Source organism: Bos javanicus, chromosome 1 (genome assembly GCF_032452875.1).
Source record: "Bos javanicus breed banteng chromosome 1, ARS-OSU_banteng_1.0, whole genome shotgun sequence".
Classification (NCBI taxonomy): Eukaryota; Metazoa; Chordata; class Mammalia; order Artiodactyla; family Bovidae; genus Bos; species Bos javanicus.
The window spans coordinates 88,133,039-88,160,053 of NC_083868.1; the positions used below are offsets into that span (position 1 = coordinate 88,133,039).

At 36.1% G+C, this 27,015-nt stretch overlaps 1 protein-coding gene and 1 non-coding gene across 4 annotated transcripts in view; both read right to left on the reverse strand.

Moving 5' to 3' along the window:
• The window catches only part of PIK3CA (phosphatidylinositol-4,5-bisphosphate 3-kinase catalytic subunit alpha), a 92,820-nt gene that overhangs the window by 45,131 nt on the left and 20,674 nt on the right, over window positions 1-27,015 (reverse strand). Inside the window, exon 2 of one of the 3 annotated variants that reach the window (XM_061415338.1) lies at window positions 6,625-6,669. The exons of the other annotated variants lie outside the window; for them this stretch is intronic. The gene's annotated coding sequence lies outside the window, so the exon portion shown is untranslated. The remainder of the gene's footprint in view (window positions 1-6,624; window positions 6,670-27,015) is intronic. 3 annotated transcript variants of the gene reach the window in all.
• Window positions 8,227-8,356, reverse strand: LOC133255285 (small nucleolar RNA SNORA20). The gene has a single exon (XR_009738916.1). It is a non-coding gene; the product is annotated as a small nucleolar RNA SNORA20 (small nucleolar RNA).

Sequence of the window (27,015 nt, forward strand, 5' to 3'; positions counted from 1 at the left end):
TTGGATTTGAGGGATAAGAAGAATAATTTTAAACATTTCACTGCAGAGGTTATGCAGGCATGGGAAGCAAGTGTCTTTTAGTACAATTATTCTGAGTCCCAGTTAGGGCCTCTAAAATTCTCTTCCTCTAAGAGTCACTGAACTGTTGTTGAAGTGAGTCCAAAGGCACAGCTGTAATATACACTAGCTCTGGAAGGATGCACATAATCCATTTCTTTCAAAGGGCTATCCTTCATTGACCTTTATATGCAGATCATGAGAAAACAGATCTAACATTCTTTTAGTGATTAAGAGAAAATCAGGTTGGAAAATCAAGTTCTCATGACCAGGATATAGAAAATTTAAATTCCTTTAGAAGAGAATGCAATTCATTTTCACTATTAAATGTGTAGTGCTATAAAAAAGGTGTTTTAACACTACATTTCAGAGGTTTAATGCATTATATAAGATGTGCTTAGTCGCTCAGTCGTGTCCGACTCTGTGACCCCATGGACTGCAGCCTGCCAGGCTCCTCTGTCCATGGGGATTTTCCAGGACAGAATATTGGAATGGGTTGCCATGCCCTTCTTCAGGGTATCTTCCCAACCCAGGGATTGAACCCAGGTCTCCTACATTGCAGGCATATTTTTCACTGTCTGGGCTACCAGAGAATTCTTCAGGCCAGAATACTGGAGTGAGTATCTGTTTCCTTCTCCAGGGGATCTTCCCAATCCAGGGGAAGATCCCAGGTCTTCCTGGGATCGAACCTAGGTCTCCCACACTGCAGGCGAATTCCTTACCGATTGAGCTACCAGGGAAGTCCATTATATAAGATAATCATTCCCTAACATAAGGTCCACAAACAGGTTTAGGAAGGGTTTTGCTAATGGATTTTTAAAATAATGACATCATCTAGGTCAAGAATATCTATACTGATATAGACTTTTGATTATCAATAAAAATGAACAAGAACTTTAAAGTGGTTAAAAGAATCCAGTGTGAGAGGCATAAATAAGGTTAAATACAGATTAATAAATCTTGAAATCTAAGAATTTGATCTCAGATTATTGAATTATGAATTTTCAAATTTTATACAGGTAAATGAAGAAAACATAACAAATCTCAAAATATAGTACTAATTTCCCTAATCTGAACTTACAAAAATTCAAATTTTAGTGTGACAGGATAAATTAAAATTGCTTAAAATTTAAGCTTAAAAGGAACTAAATATTAACTAACAGAGGTGAAAATCAGAAGGACAAGATTATGAAGTAAACATACTTAAACAATGTGGAAAATACAATAAGAGATGTTTCATAGTTACACACAGTTTAATAGGACAAATGATTCCATAGTGACGTAGCTTTCCAGGAAATATTTTTCTTATCTTTGTGATGAAGTCAAAACAGATTATCATAGCTTCACATAAAACAAGCAGCAGGCAGTCAGAAGTAAACTGCAAATCAGGTAACTCTATAAATCCCACTTACTTTTCAGATGAAGATAGCCGTATGTGGTTAAATTACGATTCTGAAATGTAGAACTACAAGAATGACTAATACTTCAAATAAAAAATACATTAATAGTTTGCCTTGTTTTTCTAGTTGTAGAAAACAGTAAATTCTAATTCTTTGATTCCTCTTTATTAACCAGGCTACCTTGTGACTAACAGCAAGCACTGGTAAAACAGGTGGACAGCATTAGGGGTACCTCCTCCTGCCCAAAGGGAAGAGCAAAGCTAACCATTCCATAAAGAGAATCTAACTGTGACTGAAGCCTTAACATCTTAACACCTGTAGCAAATGAGTAACGAAGGGACCAGAAACATTTTAGAAACCTCCACATTTTTTCAATTATGCTATTATTCAGTATTTAGTAGCAAAGAGAACATATATGCTGTTTTAACAGCAGAGCAGAAATGGTCTAAACTGAAGGTTCAGATCACTACTCCAACACCCTCAGCATTACTGACCTTATGGAGAACTCTGCAATTACTAAGACTTCCTCAGGAAATTTTGGGCAGTTCCTTATTAGCACCAAGTGAAAAAAAAAAAAAAAAAAGAGGTTACTACCTCATAGTGATGTTGTAATAATTAAATAATAAGATAATACATGTTAAAAAATCCTTAGCATAGTGCTTGGAACATAAAAATTCAATAAAGTTTCCCTCTCTTTTATCTATAAGATCAGTGCTATCAATGCCATATCCAGAAAGGGACAGAACTTTATTGTTGCAGGTCTAGTGTAAGAAGATGATAGATATTTTTAAAAATATTTTTTGATGCAGAATAATTTTATTGATATATTTGGTATCTGAACAGATGTCTCTGTCCTCATCTTTATATTTGTCTCTGTATTCTTATTCAAACATGAAACCCCTAAAGGATGAAGCCTGTATCTGTTTAACTCAGTCTGTACACTCTCAGCAGAGCATAAGCATCAAATGGTCATCTGACACATTCCAACAACGACAAAACACAAGAGATTATTCTAAAAAAGCAGATGGAGATAGAAAAAACTGTTATTTTAGAATTATACTATACATTATTTGTAAAATCTACTTCTTTAAGTTTATACATGAAATTATATTGGTTTTCTTATTTAAAGAAAAGGGGAAAATTGCAATGAATAATAGAAATAAAAATGCAACTCATGATAACAAATATTTTTGGCTTTTTGAAGAGGAATGAAATAGACTATACTATCAAATTTCTCTTCATGCTAAAATAAATGCCTTTTAATCATATCTGAATTGACTGGAAATAAGCAGGGATGATGGTGATCTTTTGGGTTAAAACCCAACAATACAGCTCATGAACATTTATTAAGATCCTATTTAGTTCACAGAAGCAATATTTAAAGGAAATTTGGTATAATATACAGGGTGATTTTTTTTTTAATGAGAAAAAAAGATACTTTCCTTGAAAAATGGTTAAAAAGTAGTATCTTTTATATAAAGAGAGAAACAGCTCTATGATACTTAAGTTTGACAGCTATATCTCCATTTAAGGGTTTAGAGTATACTCCAACACAACAGTGAAAATAGAAGCCTAATCATGCACGAATGCCTCCATGAAAATTCAACCAATATGAGATCAGTGAAGAGACCAGCCCAGTAAGGAAGCGTGACCCACTATAAGAAAATGCAAAATATGGAGGGGTTCTAGAAATGTTACTGCAATTTTCTATGAAGCAAAAATTTTAGCCCATGAAAGATGAAGAGAAAAGGTCCTAAAAGTTTAATCTTTTACACCAAGTCAAAGTTTATAACCAAACTTACTACTGATGATAACCAAAAAATGGGGCTCACAGTACTTTTTAATTTCCCTTTTCAGCTGAGATCGGACACATTCAGGGTGGTATGGCCACAGACTCTAATTTCCCTTTTCAAATGAGATTCACGTCCCATATATTTAAGGAAGACAATCTGTTTATTACTTGGCGTTATTTGGATGATGATGCTAACTACATACCATTCCTTTCCTGATTGATGGGTTCACTTCGAAAAGTATAAAAGGGCCATTTTCCTCTCAAAAGCCTGGGTGCTTTACCAAAAATAACTTCACTCTTTATTATTCTAATGAAGCTAACACCTATCCAGGACTCGGATATAGTCTTTTGAAGAGACAAGAGTACATCATCCAGGGCCCATCCAGAGAAATTCAGTAAAGAGTTTAAGGATGTCCTGAGTAAACATCTTAATCAAATTAAAACATCTAGTAAAAGGTAACACTAGCAATGTGTCTTCCAGTGTTGACTTGATTCTTTTTAAAGACCTGTAATAAGCTGAAGGCAAGATGTTTCCATAAGTCATCAGGAATGAGAACTTTTCTTTTTAAAGTTTATCAACTGGTTTTTCCTCTTTCATTTTTGTTTCTCTCTGGTTTAGCATAATGCCTTCACAAGACTTTCCATAGCTTTAAATATCTCAACAGTCTTTCAAGTTCTCCTGCTACTACGGGTGAGGATGGATGAACTTCTGGAAAACATCTGCTTCACACTGTTCCTCTTTGTCTTTTCTTCTCTTTATCAAGAATGAACAGCAGGCAGATTCTTTATTGTCTGAGCCACCAGGGAAGCTCTTTGTGTCCACAGAGAAAGAGAGAGAGAGAGAGAAACCTAAATCCCCAAATAGTAAATTCTCACTCTAGTTTGATCCAATAAAGATGGAGCTAGCAATTTTGACTGGGGATATTAGCATACAATATATTCACCTAAATGCTTCCAGATATATCTCATTGAAAATCTCTGCACAGCATTATTTTCATTTTTGGTCAACTCAAAATTTATTCAAATTTTACAGATTTATACTATCTGTCACAAGCCCAAACTTATCTACAAGACAGAATGAGTGGCCAATCATAAAGCTTTATCATGGTCTACAGTTTCCAATGGATTTCTCAATCTCCTGAGTTTTATGCAGTGTCATAAAACTTCAGCTATGGTATCTGTGTCTGTTCTCATATACTACCATGCACAAATGATGAACAAAGCATATATTTATATATCATTGCTATAACTGTCTGTTGCAAGGACTATTTTCAATATCAAATGACAAGGTCTAGCATGCACTGCAACGATCATGGTGGCGATTCTACTAGTACTCACAGGCTAAGGAGAAAGTACAAATGGACTCTGCCAATTTCCTTTATGGCAGGAAAAGGGCCTGCTGGTAAGTCAATCAAATAAAAACATTAACATAAAACTATGGAGTACTTCTTGCATATGTGTATCAATCTTACACAGGGACCAGAACTAGTCTTCGGCTGTCATTCTAATTTTAGCATATATTCTGTGGAAATAGGTATAATTTAATGAACTTTTACTAAAAATACTAGGAAGACCTTACCTTTAGCTTCATTCATCTCAAGGCATACTCCCCAATGTTTGTATTACAAAATTAAGCATCAGTACAATACAGTGTCATGAAAACATATTTTAGTTTTAAATTTAGATTTGATTTAGATTACACTGGGAAAATCTGACTGAAGATGTACTGCATAATCTTGGTTGTCATATCAATACACAGGTCCCTGCCATTTTTGTCTAGCTATTTATCTATGCTAGCTATTATCCTTTTGTCCCAATATCACATCCCACCCTTTGTCCTTGAACTGATTACCTTTCTTGGAGGCCACTACTACAATCTCTTCAAGCATTCTTACTTTTATACCATACTTATTGATATATTACTGGCATTCTTACAAATAGATACAGAGCATAGAATGCAAAGGGCACTGACTTCTATTTCATTAAATTTCACTTAAGATGATCATATAATGTCTATTTTTAATCTGCTTATTCCACATGCCAAATTTATTGGCCAAAACAAAAAGTCTCTCATTTTACCAAACTTAATCAAATAAATCCAGAGAGAGCTACTTGCAAATATGTTCCATTTTCTTCAAACTAAACTCTAAAAAAAGTAAGATAGGTATTATTTGTTTAGTGAATACTACCCAAATCTATCTACAGATAACAATACAGTTCAAGAGGAATGCTACAACACTGGATGGAAGACATGAAATACAGTAGAAACTTGATTTTAAAAGTGTCCTTTTTCAATGTTAAAGACCAAACAATAATACTGTACTTTGGTGTAACTGCTTGCCATCTGGTCCATTTTCTGGCAATAACAGAATACTTTAGTATTACACTAGTAACGCAGAGAAACTCCCCTGCAAGCAATTATTAACCAAGTTAGTAGTAATTTATCAGATACTGAAGTATTTGCTCTCTAGTATAAAGGCTACTTCACTAAAAAAAGATTTGGAGTAATGCAGGAGAGCTGTCTGGCAAGCAAAGGAATACAGATCTTCCAGTGTGCAATCAGAGAGAAGGCAGCTTAATTTCAGCACAAGCATCCCCTAGTCAAGATGTAAAGACAAGTAGTCCTACGAATGACAGCAGCAACAATGTGGAGTCATGTAAGCACAGATTTGTTTTTTAAAAACTCGATTTTTCAGCCAACACCATATAGGTAAGATATCTTAGAGTCCATTTAATGATGGATTATATTAGTAGATGTGTTTCACTTTGCTCTTTCAAACATTTACTATTCATTTATACTTGATACAGTACAATGTTTCAAGTACCTGGGAAATCATAGTTACTGTACTTTAAAACGAGAGCAATGAGAATGACAAACTGAAGTGGGTGTGACTGTGTATAAACGGCAACATAAGGGATCAGTAAGAAGAATATTTCCATTTTATTCATTGCTGCTTAGTATGTCACCAGTCAATTGCCTGACACATAAAGTTAAAACAATAAATTACCATATAATTCAAAATTTAAAGCACTTTTAAAATCTGTTTCAACTGACAAAACCTTTAAAACTGACTATTTAACATAAGTCATTAAATTATTATCAAACAACTGCTTCGCACATTATGATTCATTAGTTAATTTTGCTGAAATTAAAATAAATGCACAGAGGGAGATAAAAGAAAGTTTGAAAAAGGGAACTTAGCTAAAATTCTAAAACTTCACTAGGGAGTACTATTATCTCAAGAAAAGGAATGATTGCAAAGTTTACTGTGGAGAGATAAGGGAAAGTTCCTAGGTTAAAGAGAGCCACTATAGGAGATATCAACAGAGACTTATGTGTATGTGCCCAATAACAATTATTAGAAGAATGGATACCTTGATGGAGAATCCTGATGTGGTGAAAATTCAGCACAACAGCATCTATTATAGAACATAAATAGCATATTTAAACCTCTATTTCTTAAACTGCAAGATTAAGGTTAAACTGGAACATAAACTTTAACTTCATCTTGTTGTTGTTCAGTTGCTAGTTCAGTTTAGTTCAATTCAGTCGCTCAGTCATGCCCGACTCTTTGCAACCCCATGGACTGCAGCACACCAGGCTTTCCTGTCCATCACCGACTCCCGGAGTTTACTCAAACTCATGTCCACTGAATCAGTGATGCCATCCAACCATCTCATCCTCTGTCGTCCCCTTCTCCTACCTTCAATCTTTCCCAACATCAGGGTCTTTTCAAATTAAGTCAGTTCTTCGCATCAGGTGGCCAAAGTATTCAAGTTTCAGCTCCAACATCAGTCTTTCCGATGAATATTCAGGACTGATTTCCTTCAGGATGGACTTGTTGGATCTCCTTGGAGTCCAAGGGACTCTCAAGAGTCTTCTCCAAAACCACAGTTCAAAAGCATCAATTGTTCTACACTGAGCTTTCTTTATAGTCCACTCTCACATCCATGCATGATTACTGGAAAAAACCATAGCCCTGACTAGATGGACCTTTGTTGGCAAAGTAATGTCTCTGCTTTTTAATATGTTGTCTAGGTTGGTCATAACTTTTCTTCCAAGGAGCAAGTATCTTTTAATTTCATGGCTGCAGTCACCATCTGCAGTGATTTTGGAGCCCCCCCACCCCCAAAATAAATTCTGTCACTGTTTCCAAATCTATTTGCCATGAAGTGATGGGACCAGATGCCATGATCTTAATTTTCTGAATGTTGAACTTTAAGCCAATTTTTTTTTTCCGGCACCTGTTGCACTTTAATGTGTAATACTTGAGATACAAGCAAGCTGCATCTAATGTTGTTATAAATAAAACAGATCAGTCATCAAGGGCTCCAGAGTGAACAGCATCTTCATAACCTCCATGCTTATCATCTTTGCTTTCTGGGTGTTAATTTAATAAGATCATCAATTCGAAGAATGGTAATTGCAGGTTCAGTTGCAAATTTCAAGCACTATGGTTGGTTCAAACACCCCTGCTTGTTTGTTGTCACAGAGTTTACCATTGACCAAGTCAAGACCAATCCATTTTAGATTTTTTCGTTCTGGGTTAATCTGAGCCTCATTATGAAAAGCTCTTAATTTTGCAACCAGATCTGTGGAGTCTTGGGCAGCATTAACTGCCAGAGTATTAGGAATAACAAGAAGAGATCTTGCAAACTCCACAATAGCAAGTTGTTCCCGGGAGCCCACGCTGGTCGCGTAGTTCTCAAGGTAAATACAAAGGGCTGCCTATACAGCACCCCGACCTGGGACCACAGACTTTGACTCCAAAACTCTCTTCACCATACAAAGGGCATCGTGTAAGGAGCACTCCATCTCATCACACATGAAATCTTCTGCCCCACGTAAGATGACCAATGCGGAGGTACGACCCTTAGTGCTATATAAAACAACAGCAACAGTCTTATATCAATTCAACAGTAGTAACTGCATGAAGAAATTCACTTCTACTTACACAGGACATTTAGACAGGGAAGCAATGTCTAGACCATGGAGAAGAGATGAAATGGCAACTTTACCTCCATTTACAAGGGCCCAGTATTGTTTTATCCCATGCATATACCTGCTCATATCACGGAAGGACTATAGCAGCAAATAAATGGGAAGTAAGCCAACTTTTTCACTCTCCTCTTTCACTTTCATCAAGAGGCTTTTTAGTTCCTCTTCACTCTCTGCCATAAGGGTAGTGTCATCTGCATATCTGAGGTTACTGATATTTCTCCCGGCAATCTTGATTCCAGCTTGTGCTTCTTCCAGCCCAGCATTTCTCATGATGTACTCTGCATATAAGTTAAATAAACAGGGTGACAATATACAGCCTTGACGAACTCCTTTTCCTATTTGGAACCAGTCTGTTGTTCCATGTCCAGTTCTAACTGTTGCTTCCTGACCTGCATACAGATTTCTCAAGAGGCAGGTCAGGTGGTCTGGTATTCCCATCTCTTGAAGAATTTTCCACAGTTTATTGTGATCCACACAGTCAAAGGCTTTGGCATAGTCAATAAGCAGAAATAGATGTTTTTCTGGAACTCTCTTGCTTTTTTGATGATTCAGTGGATGTTGGCAATTTGATCTCTGGTTCCTCTGCCTTTTCTAAAACCAGCTTGAACATCTATCTGGAAGTTCACAGTTCACATATTATTGAAGCCTGGCTTGGAGAATCTTGAGCATTACTTTACCAGCATGTGAGATGAGTGCAATTGTGCAGTAGTTTCAGCATTCTTTGGCATTGCCTTTCTTCGGGATTGGAATGAAAACTGACCTTTTCCAGTCCTGTTGCCACTGCAGAGTTCCCCAAATTTGCTGGCATATTGAGGGCAGCACTTTCATATCATCATCTTTCAGGATTTGAAATAGCTCAACTGGGATTCCATAGCCTCCACTAGCTTTGTTCATAGTGATGCTTCCTAAGGCCCACTTGACTTCACATTCCACGATGTCTGGCTCTAGGTCAGTGATCACACCATCATGATTATCTGGGTCATGAAGATCTTTTTTGTATAGTTCTTCTGTGTATTCTTGCCACCTCTTCTTAGTATCTTCTGCTTCTGTTAGGTCCCTACCATTTCTGTCCTTTATTGAGTCCATCTTTGCATGAAATGTTCCCTTGGTATCTAATTTTCTTGAGGAGATCTCTAGTCTTTCCCATTCTATTGTTTCCCTCTATTTCTTTACATTGATCACTAAGGAAGGCTTTCTTAACTCTCCTTGATATTCTTTGGAACTCTGCATTCAAATGGGTATATCTTTCCTTTTCTCCTTTGCTTTTCGCGTCTCTTCTTTTCACAGCTTTTTGCAAGGCCTCCTCAGACAGCTATTTTGCTTCTTTGCATTTCTTTTTCTTGAGGATGGTCTTGATCCCTGTCACCTGAACAATGTCACGAACCTCCGTCCACAGTTCATCAGGCACTCTGTTCATCAGGCACTCAGATCTAATCCCTTGAATCTATTTCTCACTTCCATTGTATAATTGTAAGGGATTTGATTTAGGTCATACCTGAATGGTCTAGTGGTTTTCCCTACTTTCTTCATTTTAAGTCTGAATTTGGCAATTGCTAAGTCATGTCCAACTCTTTGTGACCCCATGGACTGCATCTACCCAGACTTCCCTGTCTTTCAGTATCTCCCGTAGTGTGCTCAAACTCATGTCCAATGAATCAGTGATGCCATCCAACCATCTGATCCTCTGTTGCTCCCTTCTTGTGCCCTCAATTTTTTCCAGCATCAGGGTCTTTTCCAATGAGTCGGCTCTTTGCATCAGGTAGCCAAAGTATTAGAGCATCAGATTCAGCATCAGTCATTCCATTGAATATTCAGGACTAATTTCCTTTAGGACTGACTGGTTTGATCTCCTTGCTGTCCAGGGGATTCTCAAGAGTCATCTCCAGCAACACTAAGAATCTCTATTATTGGAGAGTTACTTTATGGTCTATATGATTATAACTTGATAGTCTCATACGAATTTTGAGTGGTATATGAAAAAATGCACAGAAAAAAAATTCTTTAAAATCTCTCCACTGTCACTATTGGAAGTCAGAAATTTACTTGTCTGTCACGAAGTCCTCAAAACAATGAAGTACTTATGTGTTCTATTTGTATAGCACAATCAACAAAAGCACAGTAACTATCTTATCAGTTTTTACAAAAAAATCTAAATACTTTTATATCTCTAGGAATCAGCTAATTAAAGCCTGTCTGTGGTTCCTTTCTTACAACTGACCTTACAACACTAGTGTTCTTACCCATCACTGGTCTACTCACAACAGTATCATTAGCACTAAGATCCAAATAACAGTGCTATATTTATGACTGCACTTCAGTTTCCACAAAAGCAAAATTCTGAGAAGAGCATGAGTCATTATCCCCAGGGTAAAAAAAATAATGTTTCTTTGGTCAGAATATGAAACTTATTACTGAAACTAGTAAGTTACCCTAGAAATTCAATTTCTGAATAAAAGGAACAGAAAGTTTCTTTTCTCTACTAGAACACTCCAAAACTAGCATAACTGTCCATCTGTCTGCTTCTGCTATTCTCCATATCTGCTGTGTGGTGACAGAAAAAAACAACCTTTACTCTAGCTATTTTCAATACTGTTCTTTTGTTCTTCTGTCCTGTCAGGATGTCATTTCCCAGGACAAAAAAGACACATACACTCAGGCGCTCACTCATACATCCTCTACCTCTCTCACTATTTGACCTATCTATCTGGAGAAACTCTGTAACAGATCTCACTATCAATTCCAAAGTTACTACAAGACAGTATGAAAACACTCTAAAAGTGGCTATTTCTACAATGGTAATTGTCAAAAAGTTCCCAGGTTCATGCGTTACATTTTATTTTTAAATACCTTCAAAATTAGAAGATAAAAATTACAAAGTTAAGAAGCTATTAATATTATAAACGATTTAAAGTTTTCTCCCCAAATTTCCCCAATAAAAAGTCAAAATAATCTTTCTGTGATATTATTCTGGTCTCTTTATTTGCTTCTTTCATTGGTAACTCTTGCTCAGCTTACTATGCAAATGTGGGGACTTTTCATGACATTACCAGTCTATCAATCTCCAAGGTTAGAAACTTTGGAGATGTTTCTTGCATGATGCCACTTCCACCCACTAAACTGTCCTTAAACCCATCTTTTGTGTTTTTCTGGCCATCTTCTCTGTCACTGTGTGTACTCAGTCGCTCTGACTCTTTGAGACCCCATGGACTGTAGCCAGCCAGGCTCCTCTGTCCGTGGGATTTTTTTTTCTATCACTATTAGGTCCTAAAGCGTTTTCACATGGAACAATGACTTATTTATAATTTCAATGAGCGTTCATAAGCAAGTGCTTTTTCTAAGATGAAATGAATGTCTGACAGGTACAGTGGGCACAGCAGGTTAAGTGGGCAGCAGGAACTAAGGCAAAAAGCCCTGAAAGCATACACTATTTGATTTCTCCCCTCCCCAATTCATTACCCAGTGTCACGAGCTACCTAAAACACATCTAATCATGCAATTACTGTTACAATAATATGATGAATCCCTAGTATCTACAGATATAGCTCAAACTCAAAGTCTCACAAATCATTACAACAATGCTCTGCCTCTAACTCTCCCACTCTCTAACCACCCTTCAAACTCTAACCTTACTGGATCAATCTCTCTTTCGTTTTCTTTGCATTTGTAAATAAAGTCCAGGATCTTTCTTCTGTGTCTATTTATTGCCATTTCAATTATTCCTTAAATTCAACACAATGCCTTCTTTCTAGTTCCACACAGTCTCATTAAACTTGGCTTTCAATTCCAAATGAATTTGAGAATCATTTTGTTAAGTTCAAAAAAAAGTTCAAAGCAAAAATTGGTCATATTTTGATTATCAATACTCAATTTATGCTTAGACAGTACTGACATTTTTACAAAATAATCTTCCTATACAAGTATGTATCTCCATTTAACTATTGTTCAGTGTTCCCCAGTAATTACATTTAAAATTGAATTATATTGTTGTTTAGCCACTAAGTCATGACTGACTCTTTCTTGACACCATGGACTGCAGCTCACCAGGCTCCTCTGTCCATGATGTTCTCCAGGCAAGAATACTGTAGTGGGTTGCCATCTCCAGGGGATCCGGTTTCCTTTTGCAGGGGATCTTCCTGACTCAGGGGTCAAACTCTATTCTCCTGCATTGGCAGGGAGATTCCTTACCACTGAGCCACCAGGGAAGCCTAAACTGAATTATAACTAACATACAAGGAACTGCTTATATCTTAAATGTTAAGTTTGATGATTTTTAACATTTTATATCTATGTAAACACCACACAAGATATTGACTATTTCTATAACCCCAGAAAATCCCCTCATGCTCTTTTCCAATTAACTTCTCTCTCTGTCCCAACCACATTTTGATTTTTAATCAATTAATTACTAATCTAATTACAGATTAGTATTTCTGGTTCTTCATATAAATTGAATCACATAGTATATACTCTTTTGTATTTGGCTTCTTTCACTTAACATATTATTTCTGAGATTTAGACACGCTGTTAATGTATCACTAGACACTTCTTTTAAGTCACCAAGTAGTACTCCAAAATATACTACAACTAGTTTGTTCATTCTCTAGTTGTTAAATATACGAGCTTTTTCCAATTTTGGCTATGAACATTTTTACATCGGTTTTTATTGTTTTTGTTTTAGTGGACATATACTTTTATTTCTCTTGGTAAATACTTAAAAGTGAAATGCTGGGTTCTACAAGACTGTTTATCCCTAAAAAAGCCTCTTACAAAGTTGGCCCGTAGTTAGCATCTGGGAAAGTGGATCTTAGATACTGAGAGGATTATTCTCAACCCCTAACTGGTTAAGAGTGGCTCACTGTGTCTGAGCTGTTTATGGAAACAATATGGTTTGCATCTAATAACCTGCTTTCCGTCTGGAATTTGGGTATGTGCTGGGCAGCAGGATGAACCTCTAAGGCTATACCTGTGCACTGAATCTCTAACAAGCTTTCCTGGTTGGATACACTTCAGTGTTGTCACAACTCTTCACTGGGGAAATTAATGTACCTTGCATGACTCCACTGAGAGAGGTCCCTTGTAAGCTTTACCTGCTCTCCCCTGAATTTCTCCCCATGTACCTTTTTCATTTGCTGACTGAGCTCTGCATCCTTTGCTATAATAAATTACAGCAACGCGTATGACTACATGTTGAGTCCTGTGAGTCCTCTAAGCAAAAACCACTGAACCCGGTCTTAGTGAACTCCTGACACAGGAGGTAAATGTTATGTTTAACCTTATAAGAAATGGCCTACTAGTTCTCCAAAGTAGTTGATCACTTTGCATTCCCACCAGCAACAAAAGAGAGTTCCAGCTGCTCTACATACCCATAAATATTTAGTAGTATCAGTTTTTAATCTTAGCTATTCTAGTGGGTAGCTGATATCTAGTGGGTAATGATATTTCTACAAATAAACATACAATGATTTTAATTCACATTTACCAATGACAAATGATGTTTAAAATCTTTCCATGTGTTACTGGCTATTTGTATAACTTCCATGAAATGTTTTGCATCTTTTCTTCATTTTTATATTAGGTAGCTGATTTTTTAAAATGTTGATTTCAGATTCTTTATATATGCTGAAAATAAGTTTTTTATGTCACTTATAAATATTAAGTGGAGAAGGAAATGGCAATCCACTCCAGTACTATTGCCTGGAAAATCCCATGGACACAGGAGCCTGGTAGGCTATAGTCCATGGGGTCGCAAAGAGTTGGACATGACTGAGCAAAGGCAATAAATATTAAGAATATTTTCTCCATTCTGTGGTATGTCTATTCATCTTCCTATTGTCTTTTTATAAGCAAAAAATGTTAACTTTGTTAGTCCTATTTATCTTTCTTTTATAATTACTGTTTCCCATATTCTGCCCAAGAAGTTGTTTTGTGGAATTTACTCGACGTTTAAATGCTCTTTTGATGAATTTGTGGGGGAGAAAGTGTTCTCCCCGTCCTACTCCTCCGCCATCTTGGCTCCTCCCCTAGAAAAATCAACAAAGCCAAAAGCTGGTTCTTTGAAAGGATAAATAAAACTGACAAACCATTAGCCAGACTCATCAAGAAACAAAGGGAGAAAAATCAAATCAATAAAATTAGAAACGAAAATGGAGAGATCACAACAGACAACACAGAAATACAAAGGATCATAAGAGACTACTATCAACAATTATATGCCAATAAAATGGACAACGAGGAAGAAATGGACAAATTCTTAGAAAAGTACAACTTTCCAAAACTCGACCAGGAAGAAATAGAAAACCTTAACAGGCCCATCACAAGCACGGAAATTGAAACTGTAATCAAAAATCTTCCAGCAGACAAAAGCCCAGGTCCAGACGGCTTCACAGCTGAATTCTACCAAAAATTTAGAGAAGAGCTAACACCTATCCTGCTCAAACTCTTCCAGAAAATTGCAGAGGAAGGTAAACTTCCAAACTCATTCTATGAGGCCACCATCACCCTAATACCAAAACCTGACAAAGATCCCACAAAAAAAGAAAACTACAGGCCAATATCACTGATGAACATAGATGCAAAAATCCTAAACAAAATTCTAGCAATCAGAATCCAACAACACATTAAAAAGATCATACACCATGACCAAGTGGGCTTTATCCCAGGGATGCAAGGATTCTTCAATATCCGCAAATCAATCAATGTAATACACCACATTAACAAATTGAAAAATAAAAACCATATGATTATCTCAATAGATGCAGAGAAAGCCTTTGACAAAATTCAACACCCATTTATGATAAAAACTCTCCAGAAAGCAGGAATAGAAGGAACATACCTCAACATAATAAAAGCTATATATGACAAACCCACAGCAAACATTATCCTCAATGGTGAAAAATTGAAAGCATTTCCTCTAAAGTCAGGAACAAGACAAGGGTGCCCACTTTCACCATTACTATTCAACATAATTTTGGAAGTTTTGGCCACAGCAATCAGAGCAGAAAAAGAAATAAAAGGAATCCAAATTGGAAAAGAAGAAGTAAAACTCTCACTATTTGCAGATGACATGATCCTCTACATAGAAAACCCTAAAGACTCCACCAGAAAATTACTAGAACTAATCAATGATTATAGTAAAGTTGCAGGATATAAAATCAACACACAGAAATCCCTTGCATTCCTATACACTAATAATGAGAAAACAGAAAGAGAAATTAAGGAAACAATTCCATTCACCATTGCAACGAAAAGAATAAAATACTTAGGAATATATCTACCTAAAGAAACTAAAGACCTATATATAGAAAACTATAAAACACTGGTGAAAGAAATCAAAGAGGACACTAATAGATGGAGAAATATACCATGTTCATGGATCAGAAGAATCAATATAGTGAAAATGAGTATACTACTCAAAGCAATTTATAGATTCAATGCAATCCCTATCAAGCTGCCAACAGTATTCTTCACAGAGCTAGAACAAATAATTTCACAATTTGTATGGAAATACAAAAAACCTCGAATAGCCAAAGCGATCTTGAGAAAGAAAAATGGAACTGGAGGAATCAACCTACCTGACTTCAGGCTCTACTACAAAGCCACAGTTATCAAGACAGTATGGTACTGGCACAAAGACAGAAATATAGATCAATGGAACAAACTAAAAAGCCCAGATATAAATCCACGCACATATGGACACCTTATCTTTGACAAAGGAGGCAAGAATATACAATGGATTAAAGACAATCTCTTTAACAAGTGGTGCTGGGAAATCTGGTCAACCACTTGTAAAAGAATGAAACTAGAACACTTTCTAACACCATATACAAAAATAAACTCAAAATGGATTAAAGATCTCAACGTAAGACCAGAAACTATAAAACTCCTAGAGGAGAACATAGGCAAAACACTCTCTGACATACATCACAGCAGGATCCTCTATGACCCACCTCCCAGAATATTGGAAATAAAAGCAAAAATAAACAAATGAGACCTAATTAAACTTAAAAGCTTCTGCACATCAAAGGAAACTATTAGCAAGGTGAAAAGACAGCCTTCAGAATGGGAGAAAATAATAGCAAATGAAGCAACTGACAAACAACTAATCTCAAAAATATACAAGCAACTCCTACAGCTCAACTCCAGAAAAATAAATGACCCAATCAAAAAATGGGCCAAAGATCTAAATAGACATTTCTCCAAAGAAGACATACAGATGGCTAACAAACACATGAAAAGATGCTCAACATCACTCATTATCAGAGAAATGCAAATCAAAACCACTATGAGGTACCATTTCACACCAGTCAGAATGGCTGCGATCCAAAAGTCTACAAATAATAAATGCTGGAGAGGGTGTGGAGAAAAGGGAACCCTCTTACACTGTTGGTGGGAATGCAAACTAGTACAGCCACTATGGAGAACAGTGTGGAGATTCCTTAAAAAACTGGAAATAGAACTGCCTTATGATCCAGCAATCCCACTGCTGGGCACACACACTGAGGAAACCAGAAGGGAAAGAGACACGTGTACCCCAGTGTTCATCGCAGCACTGTTTATAATAGCCAGGACATGGAAGCAACCTAGATGTCCATCAGCAGATGAATGGATAAGAAAGCTATGGTACATATACACAATGGAGTATTACTCAGCCATTAAAAAGAATACATTTGAATCAGTTCTAATGAGGTGGGTGAAACTGGAGCCTATTATACAGAGTGAAGTAAGCCAGAAGGAAAAACACCAATACAGTATATTAACGCATATATATGGAATTTAGAAAGATGGTAACAATAACCCTGTATACGAGACAGCAAAAGAGACACTGATGTATAGAACAGTCTTATGGACTCTGTGGGAGAGGGAGAGGGTGGGAAGATTTGGGAGAATGGCATTGAAACATGTAAAATATCATGTATGAAACAAGATGCCAGTCCAGGTTCAATGCACGATACTGGATGCTTGGGGCTGGTGCACTGGGAAAAATTTTTAATTAAAAAAAAAAAAAGAAAAAGAAAAAAGAAATGAGATTCAAAGTTCTTTTCTTCAGTCCCACATAAGAGGTGGTAGATTTTTCTCCAAAAAAAGGATCCCAAACTGACTAACCTAGAGAAAGATCATGACATTTAAGTATTTCCTAAAGCACAGTCCACCAACAAACAAGAGCCCTGCCTCAAACTCAGAACTTTTTATTAGCTTTTAATGCTTTTTAAATATGAATGACAGCCAAGGATCTTCATATATTTGAGGAAAGTCTCCAAATATTAAAGACAGAGATCAAGATAAAACAGGAGTATTGAGAAACACTGAGAATGATGGGACAGAAGAAAATGTTGAAGAAACTAATTAAAATATCCTCATGAAAGAGAAAATATTGCATCATTTAACAAGAAGAGGAACCAGTAACAGAGAATACGAGCTGAAAAGAAAATTCAATAGGCATTTAAAGTCAAGGCAATTTTCCGGAAGGCAGAATACAAAGAAAGATGAGTAATAGGGGGAAAGGTAAAAAACTAGCAAAAGCAATTCAGGAAGTCTAATATCTGACTTGAAGGAATTTCAGAAACAACAATGAACATGAAGATAAAATATAAAAAGGCAAGAAAATTTCCAAGAACTGAAGGATGTAAGTCTGCAGAAAGCAAGGACCTACTGAGTACACCACATAATAAAGGAAGAAACCCATACCAAGAGACAGCGCTGTAAAATTTCATAACACCAGGCCTGAACGGAACACAATAATAATTTCTAAAGACAAAAACAACCACCCTCAAGCCAAATCAATGATCAGGAGCCAGAATGACACCTGATCACACAATAGCAAAACAGTATGCCAAAAGACAATAGATCAGCAATATTTAAAAAATTCTGAGTAAAATGATTTTCAATCTACAGAGTTGTACACGCATCTAAAATATCACATAATTGCAGAAATAGATTATGACATATTTAGGTATGTAAAATTTCAAAAAATTTACCCCTAAGTTATCCCTTTTCAACATTCAAAAAACAAAGATCATGACATCTGGTCCCATTACTTCGTGGCAAATAGATGGGGATACAATGGAAAATGACAGACTTTATTTTCTTGGGCTCTAAGATCACTGCAGATGGTGACTGCAGCCATGAAATTAAAAGACACTTGCTCCTTGAAAGAAAAGCTATGACAAAACTAGACAGCATATTAAAAAGCACAAACATCACTTTACCGACAAAGAAACATCCAAAGCTATGGTTTTTCCAGTAATCAATATGGGTGTAAGAGTTGGAACATGAAGAAAGCTGAGCACCAAAGAATTGATGCTTTTGAACTGTAGTGTTGGAGAAGACTCTTAAGAGACCCTTGCGAGGAGATCCAACCAGTCAATCCTAAAGGAAATCAGTCCTGAATATTCATCGGAAGGACTGATGCTGAAGCTGAAACTCCAATACTTTGGCCACCTGATGTGAAGAACTGACTCACTGGAAAAGACAATGATGCCAGGAAAGATTGAAGGCTGGAGAAGAGGACAACAGAGGGTGAGATGGTTGGATGGCATCACCAACTCAATGGACATGAGTTTGAGCGAGCTCTGGGAGTTGCTGATAGACAGGGTAGCCTGGTGTGCTGCAGTCCATGGGGTCACAAAGAGTCGGACACAAGTGAGCAACTGAACTGAACTGAACTATCCTTTTTTAAGAAACCACTAGAGAATATGCTCTTATAAATGAGAGTACACCATGAAGGTATTGCTATTGCTAAGTCACTTCAGTCGTGTCTGACTCTGTGTGACCCCATAGACGGCAGCCCACCAGGCTTCCCCATCCCTGGGATTCTCCAGGCAAAAACACTGGAGTGGGTTGCCATTTCCTTCTCCAATGCATGAAAGTGGAAAGTGAAAGGGAAGTCGCTCAGTCGTGTCCGACTCCCAGCGACCCCATGGACTGCAGCCTTCCAGGCTCCTCCATCCATGGGATTTTCCAGGCAAGAGTACTGGAGTGGGGTGCCATTGCCTTCTCCGCCATGAAGGTATGGGACATGGGAAATCAAGGCTCCAACACAGGAAGCAGATGAAGGGAATTTCCAGGATAAGAGCAAAAAGTCATAAGACAACAGCTGTGAAACAGACCTAGGGGGTGGTCAAGATTAAATCTGAAAAACTGAAGGCTCTAGGAACATTTCCCAGGTGGGACTACTGGTAAAGAACCCATCTGACAATGCAGGAGACATAGGAGATGCAGGTTTGATCTCTAGGTTGGGAAGATCTCCTGGAGGAGGGCATGGCAACCCACTCCAGTACTCTTGCTTAGAGAATCCCATGGACAGAGGAGCCTGGCAGACACAGACCATGGTGTTGCAAAGAGTTGGACATGACTAAAGTGACTTAGTATGCACAGGAAGGTATCTCACAAAAGTAATCAAACTAATTACCCTATGGGTGAAAGTTATTATTACAAAGATGATTTGACACCTCTGGGAAGACAGACTCAGATGCAACCTTAACTAAGCAAAATTTTTAAATAAGTTAATTATTTAATTAAAACAGCAACAAGAACAAAAACTGTACCAGAAAAGACATAATCATATGCATTTACTATGAGGTATGATTTTGGTTGTGTTTTCATAGATATTCTTTATCAGAATGGAAAAGTTGCCTGCAATTCCCAGCCTGCTGACCTTTTTATGCATTTGTGTTGAATTTTCGTCAAATATTTTTTTTGCATCCATTGAGATAATCATACAATTTTTCAATTTTATTTTATTAGCACTGTGTATTACACGGAATTGATTTCTAGAAGTTAAACAGTCTTTCATTGTTGGGATAAATCCCACATAGCCATGATAGTTTCTTTTTCATATCACTATACTGTTAGATTTAATATGCTAATATTTTGTTATAGATTTCTGTGTCTATATTTGTGAGGAATGTTCACTGCTAGTTTTCTTATGATGTCTTTGTTTGACTTTGATATCTGGGTAATACTGGCCTCATAAAATGAGTTGTGATGTTCTCCTTACATCTGTATTTTCTGAAAATCTGGGTAGGAATTATAATTTTTCTTTCTTCAGTGTTTGTCAGAATTACCAGTTATGGCATTGGGGCCTGAATATGGTTGTTGTTGGAAGGTTTTTAATTACTAACTGAATTTCCTTATTCTATATAAGTGTATTTAGATTTTCTATTTCTTCTTGAGTCAGTTTTAGTCATTTGTATTTTTCAGGGAACTTGCCCATTTCACCCAAGCTGTCAAACTGATTGGTATAAATGTTGTTCATAATATTCTTTCATTATCTTTTTAAGTAGCTATAGATCTGTAATGATATCTATTCCTTCACTCCTAATATTGTTAATTTATTTTTATTGATTATTCTAGTTAAAGGTTTATCAATTTTACTGACCCTTTTAAAGAATGAGATTTTCATCTCATTGTTTTCCTGTTTTCTATTTACTTGAGTTCCTCTCTGATCTTTATTATTGCCTTTCTTCTGTTTACTTTGATCTTAACTATTTCTTTTTTAGCTCTTTAAAGAAGCAGCTTAGATAACTGACTTTAGACCTTTCTTCTTTTCTAGTATTAAGCATTTAAAACTATAAATTTCTTAGCACTGCTTTAGCTATATACCAAAAATTTTATATACTGTATTTTTATTTTCATGCAGCTAAAAATATTTTCCTACTTCAGTTAAAAATATTCTCCAATTTCCCCTGTGAATTCTTCTTTCACCCACAGATTACTCAGAAATATGTGATTCAATTTCCACATATTGGGAATTGTCCTTCTTTCTGTATTGACTTTTAATTTAATTCCTTTAAATTAAATCGCCACTATGTAATTTCAACACATTGCATAATTTCAATCTTTTTATATTTATTAACAAACTTTATGTTTGTGGGCCATTATATGGCTCATCCTGATGAATGTTTCATATGCACTTTGAATGTGCTGTTGGGTATTGTATTCTGTAGATGTCAGGTTAAATTGGTTGACTGCCTTATTCAAGTCTTCTATATCCTGCTTTTCTGTCTACTTATTCTACCAGTTGTTGAAAGAAGAATACAGAAAATTGCAACTCTAAATATTTAACTGCCTATTTCTACTTTCAATTCTGGCAGTGTTACTTCATGTATTTTGTGTCTCTGTTGTAAGTGCACGTGTATTTAGAATTTCACATTTCCCTGCTATGTTCATTCCTTTATAATTTATCTCTAGTATTATTCTTTGCTTTAAAATATATTGGGTGATATTAATATAATTACTTCAGCATTCTTATACTTGTTTTCCACAAAGGGGAATCACCCAACCTCCTCACACTGTCATTACTAGAGGATACATTTATTTTGATGATGAAAATTAAAAATTTAAAAGGGAATACAATGACAGACTCAGAAGATATTTGAACAAGAAAATGTTGATTATAATTCTATACTAATAAGACTAAAAGTCTGGCTTAAAAATATATTTTTTATATAAATATATATTTCTGTATTCCCTCCCATTTCCCCCTTAAAATTAATCATATGTTACTAACAATGGCTACACTTTGGAGAGCAGGATACGAGTGGGTGGTTAGGACAGACAGAAATAAATACAGAAAGTAAAATTTGCAAATAATAATTTACATCCTCTTTTATCATACTTGTTTCCTTTCCCTCATTTAACTGTACCAGTATTGTATACCAATACAAAAAAAGTGAGAAAATTGCTGACTGTTCCTTATGTTATTCATAACATGAATAGAATGTGAATCCTTTGTAATTAAGCCTGTGTGAAGCTTCTGGCTTGGGACAGCTACTATTTAATATATCAAGGAACAGCTTTCTATTACTATTTTACTAAGGTTTGTGGAGTGGAGGCAAAGAGGGAGTGAAAACTAGGCAGCAATTAAAATCTGTTGGAAAATGTTCTGACCAGGAATTTTATACCCAGCAAATGATCATATGTAAAGAAAATATAAAGTATTTCCATGGATTTTACCTCCCATGACCCAGTCCTAAGGCACATGAGTTATTACTCAAGCCAACCAAAAATGAAAGCCAAAAAAGAGGAAGATACATGCTAGAGATGATAGAACTGACTTAGAGGCTGAATCACATAATCTTATTTATATAAAGAAAAAGCAATCCCAGGAAAAGTTTTACACCAATCATAGATAGTAATAAGCCCAAACTAGAATGAAATCTATGTGGCCAAAGTAAAAAGTATTCAGAAAAAAGAATCTCACAGCTTTTAAACAGCAGATAAAAGAAATGAGGCGTCACAAAGTATTAATGGCATATTGAAGAATATACATGCTTATTTTCACAATAGGAAATAAAAGGGAGGAAAAAACTTTAGGGAGGAAAAAACAATAATAAAATCAGGCTCAAAATAAGACAGAAAACAGCACAATTTTGAGCAACTTGTGGCGTGTATAAAAAGAGTAACCATGTGATCTAAGTACTAAAGATATTCTTTGTGTGGTTCATGATGTTGAAGGTAAAAAGAAATCTATTATTTGGTTGTGGAGTGAAACATTTTTATATAATCATACCAGGTGGTACAAGTGGTAGAGAATCTTCCTGCCAATACAGGAGATACAAAGAAACTGAGGTTTGATTCCTGAGTCAGGAAAATCCTCTGAGAAGAGAATGGCAACCCATTCCAGTATTCTTGCCTGGCGAATCCCATGGATAGAGAAGCTCAGTGGGCTACAGTCCATAGGGTTGCAGAGTCAGACACGACTGAAGCAACTTAGCATGCATGCAAATTAATGTAAATACTATTAATATCAGGTATTACAATCTACCTAGAGTCAAAACATAAGAAGTTTTAAGTATGGTCATAGAATAGAATGTAAAAGTTACCCATTACTTGACAATGTACTAAGTAGCTGCATATATACTGTGTTAGGGAAGGTGGGACAAGAATTTAAAGGAAAGATAAGGTACTATTATCACTGTATAACAGTGGGATATGAGGAATATTATTATAAGTTGAATATGGACAGAAAATGGACATTTGACTGTATTAAAAGCAGAAAGTAACAACAAAAGCTAAAGAAAGGCAGAACAAAAGGATAGTGAGATGCTGATTAAACATGGTAACAAAATTAACAGTAACAGGAAAATTTTTAAATTAAATGCTCAAATTTAATAATTTCCATGTCCAGTGACTATTAAGAGAGGGAACTATTCAATTTCTCAAATGCTAATATTTACTAATGTGTTTCAGCTTAATATTGGAGGTTAATTTAGATATTTGCTTTTTACAAAATCTTTTGAGACACTGACTGAAGAACTCTACTTGGAAATCTTTATAAGATGTAACAGTTTGTCAAGTATTTAGTGTACTTCAAAGTGTGGTACCCTAATTTCCATTTTCTTGATTTTAATTCCAGAAATATTGGCAGAAAAAGTAAAAAGCTGACAGCTGGGTGCAAGGATATTACAAGATGACTCTAATTATCTAAAATGTTTCTTTTAAAAGAACAGTTGCTACTAAATATTTCATTGCTAACATTTGGTTTAAGCCATAGCTAGATGTATTCTATGGCACACTGGATCTGAACTTTGCAGCTGGTCATTGATTTCCATCAACACATCAAGACTGAAGTACCAACACTGAACACAACCAAACTCTGGAAACTGAACTTGAAAAAAACTCAATGCAAAACCACTTGAATTCTTATATATGTACTATATACGTGTGTGTGTATATATTTATATATATATAATTTTTGTCTTAATTACTGCAGAATAAATGGTAAGTACATTAAGTGTTGGCTGAATTTAATTACACAAGTATTTGTGGATACCCCACTAGGTACTATATTATGGTTTCTGAAAGGGATACAAAGCAGAGGATAACACCAAGCAATAACAGCTTAATATCCAGTAATCTGTTCTTGCCCTAGAGGAATATTGTATTATTGTAATATTGTATATTGTATATTGTAATAAGTAATGTATTATTTATAAATTGTGAATACGATAAAAAAGATTATTAAAACACCCCTCCCCCAAACATGACAAATACATAAACAGGAAAAAATGCTTAAAAGGCTCTGTGTGTGTGTGTAGTTTTACAGTGATAATCTGTCTACCTTTCCTGTAGACTAAAACCAGAAAAGCAGCCAGGTGTCTTAGGGGCAAATCTCAAGTCTATGGTACTTACAAGCTGGGTAATTATAAGCAAATACTTAATTTTTTAAGACCTCATCTTCCTCACTGAAAAATGGGACTAACCACTCCTTCCCTGCCTTCTTTATTGAGCTGTTATTGATATGACAAACATTTATTAAGCAATTATGTGCCAGGCTTATGCTAAAGGTACAAGATAAGTAAAATGACATCCCTGACCTCAAGAGGCTCACAGTCTACTGAGGAAGACATACATAAATAAGCAAGCATAACTTAGCATGTATGTGTTACAATAAGTAGAGGCTATGCTGTGCTCAGCTGTGTCTGACTCTTTGGACTGTAGCCCCCTAGGCTCCTCTGTCCATGAGATTCCCAGGCAAAAATACTGGAGTGGGGTGTATATCTTACTCCAGGGGATATTCCCAACCCAGGGACTGAACTCATGTCTCTTGCGCCTCATTCACTGGCAGGTGGATTCTTTACCACTGCATTACCTGCTGCTGCTGCTGCTGCTGCTGCTGCTGCTGCTAAGTTGCTTCAGTCATGTCTGACTCTGTGTGACCCCACAGACGGCAGTCCACCAGGCTCCCCAGTCCCCAGGATTTTCCAGGCAAGAATACTGGAGTGGGTTGCCATTTCCTTCTCCAATGCATGAAAGCCCTAAGTAGAGGCTATAAAGGAGGGAGAGCTCTACTCTGCCTAGGAGAGTTGAGAACAGGAGTACTTCATAGAGAAGCTGAAGACAGTGTGCCAGGTTAACAAGTTACTGAGTAGGAGCAGCCATAGCAAAAGAGGCTCTGAGCAGCAGAAACAGTATGAGCACAAGCACAGGAGTCCAGAAGGGCCTAGGTGACCCTGAGGCAGTTCTAGATGGCTAGATTGCAAAGTGTTCTTAAGGGATAGCGTAGAAAATGTACAGAAAGTGTGCTGGTGCCAAATTGTGAGAATTATAGTAAATGTATAAGAGAGCCCTTTAAGATCAGTGTTCCTCAATATCTAGTCTTGGGATCACATGGATGAGGCTCAAGAGCAGGAAGCCTTGTTAAAATGCATGTTCCCAGGCCCAAAGAACCATCTAACCAGAATTTCTAGGCTTGGGTAATTCATATTTTAACAAGTTCCCCCTGGTGATCCTAATACACCTAAAGTCTGAGAAGCAACAATGTAAGTCACAAGGAATAAGTTTTAAGCAGATCAATTTTGTATTTTATGGTGTATTTGACAGTGTTAATCTCCCCTGCTTTTCCCCCATACAACCTATTATACCACATACACAAAATTCTGCTGATTATTTACATGTCTGACAATTCTGGCAGCAGTAACGTAAAAGAGGAGTAGTAGAGAGACTTGTTGGGATACTTCAGTGGTAAAGGAAAGGACTAAACTAAGGCAGTGACTATGAGAACACATGGAGATGAATCCAAGAGGCATTTCTAAAAAAAAAATTCAAGATTTTGGTGATCAGTTGGATTTAACAGGTCAGAGATTATCGATGAGTCCAAAATGAATAGAAATTCCTAATTTGGGCAGTAGTGATGTTATTAACAGAAAAGGACCACACAAAATAGAACCAAGTTCCTTTCTAAAACACTTTACACGTTGTCTTTAACTTAGATGTGGATTGTGTTCATATTTCTGTCAAAGTAAAAGTAACCCATGCATATTAGAGATATTCATTCACTTAAATACTGACAGATGTCTATTAAGACCATGGGACTGTGCTCTGTATCTATGCAAAATATAGTGGTACATGAATCAAGGAGGAAAACACAACAGTAAAAAATACACCGAGACAACCATTATTACCATTTTTCAATGCAGTCTCTTACAGATTTCTTAATATGCATATTTTGTAGTTTACTTCATGGCTTACATAGTTGTGCTCAAATAGCCTAATAATTGTGTATCTTGCCTTTTTCCCCACTTGAAAACATTCCTTCAAATTACTGTAAATTCTTCATGAACAACAGTCTTCTTCTCACTGCCTATTTCTATGGAAGATATAGCACAGCTTACTTGAATACTTCAACTGTTTTAAAATTGACGTTATTGTCATAATGCCCCAAATGGAATTAAGGGATCAAAAGGTATGTTAATTTCAATAGAAAAAAAAAAAATCGCTGATTTCCTTTCAGAAAGGGTTGAATCAATTTAGGCTGCCAACAGAAATACATGAGCAAGCACATTTCCCAGCATCTTCACCAGCAACAAGAAACTTCTTGCTAATTCAAAAAGTAAAAATATATCACTGTATCTTACAGTTTCACTTCTTTATCATTCTGGGAAAAAAATTTTCCCATATGTTTTTATTTTCTCTTTAGTAAACAAACCTGTTTTCTCAAGTTCTTTGCTCATTTATACAGATCTTGGTGTTTTTGAAAGTATTTGTATGAATATCTTAAAGTTTAAACATCTGTATGTTACATTTTTGCAAATTTCTAATCCTAGTTTGTACATCTTTTAGTTTGTTTGTTTGTATTGGGAAGTGGAATAGGAGTGGGGGTGGGGGTGGGAGATAAAGACAGAACAAATGCCAATGTTTTACATGAGAATCAAATGTAATAAACTTTCTCTTTGAGAGTCTCTCATTCTTGTATGTTTGGAAGTTACTTCCCCATCCAGATAAATATCTTTCTTAAATGAGATTTGTTATTGTTGTTCAGTCAC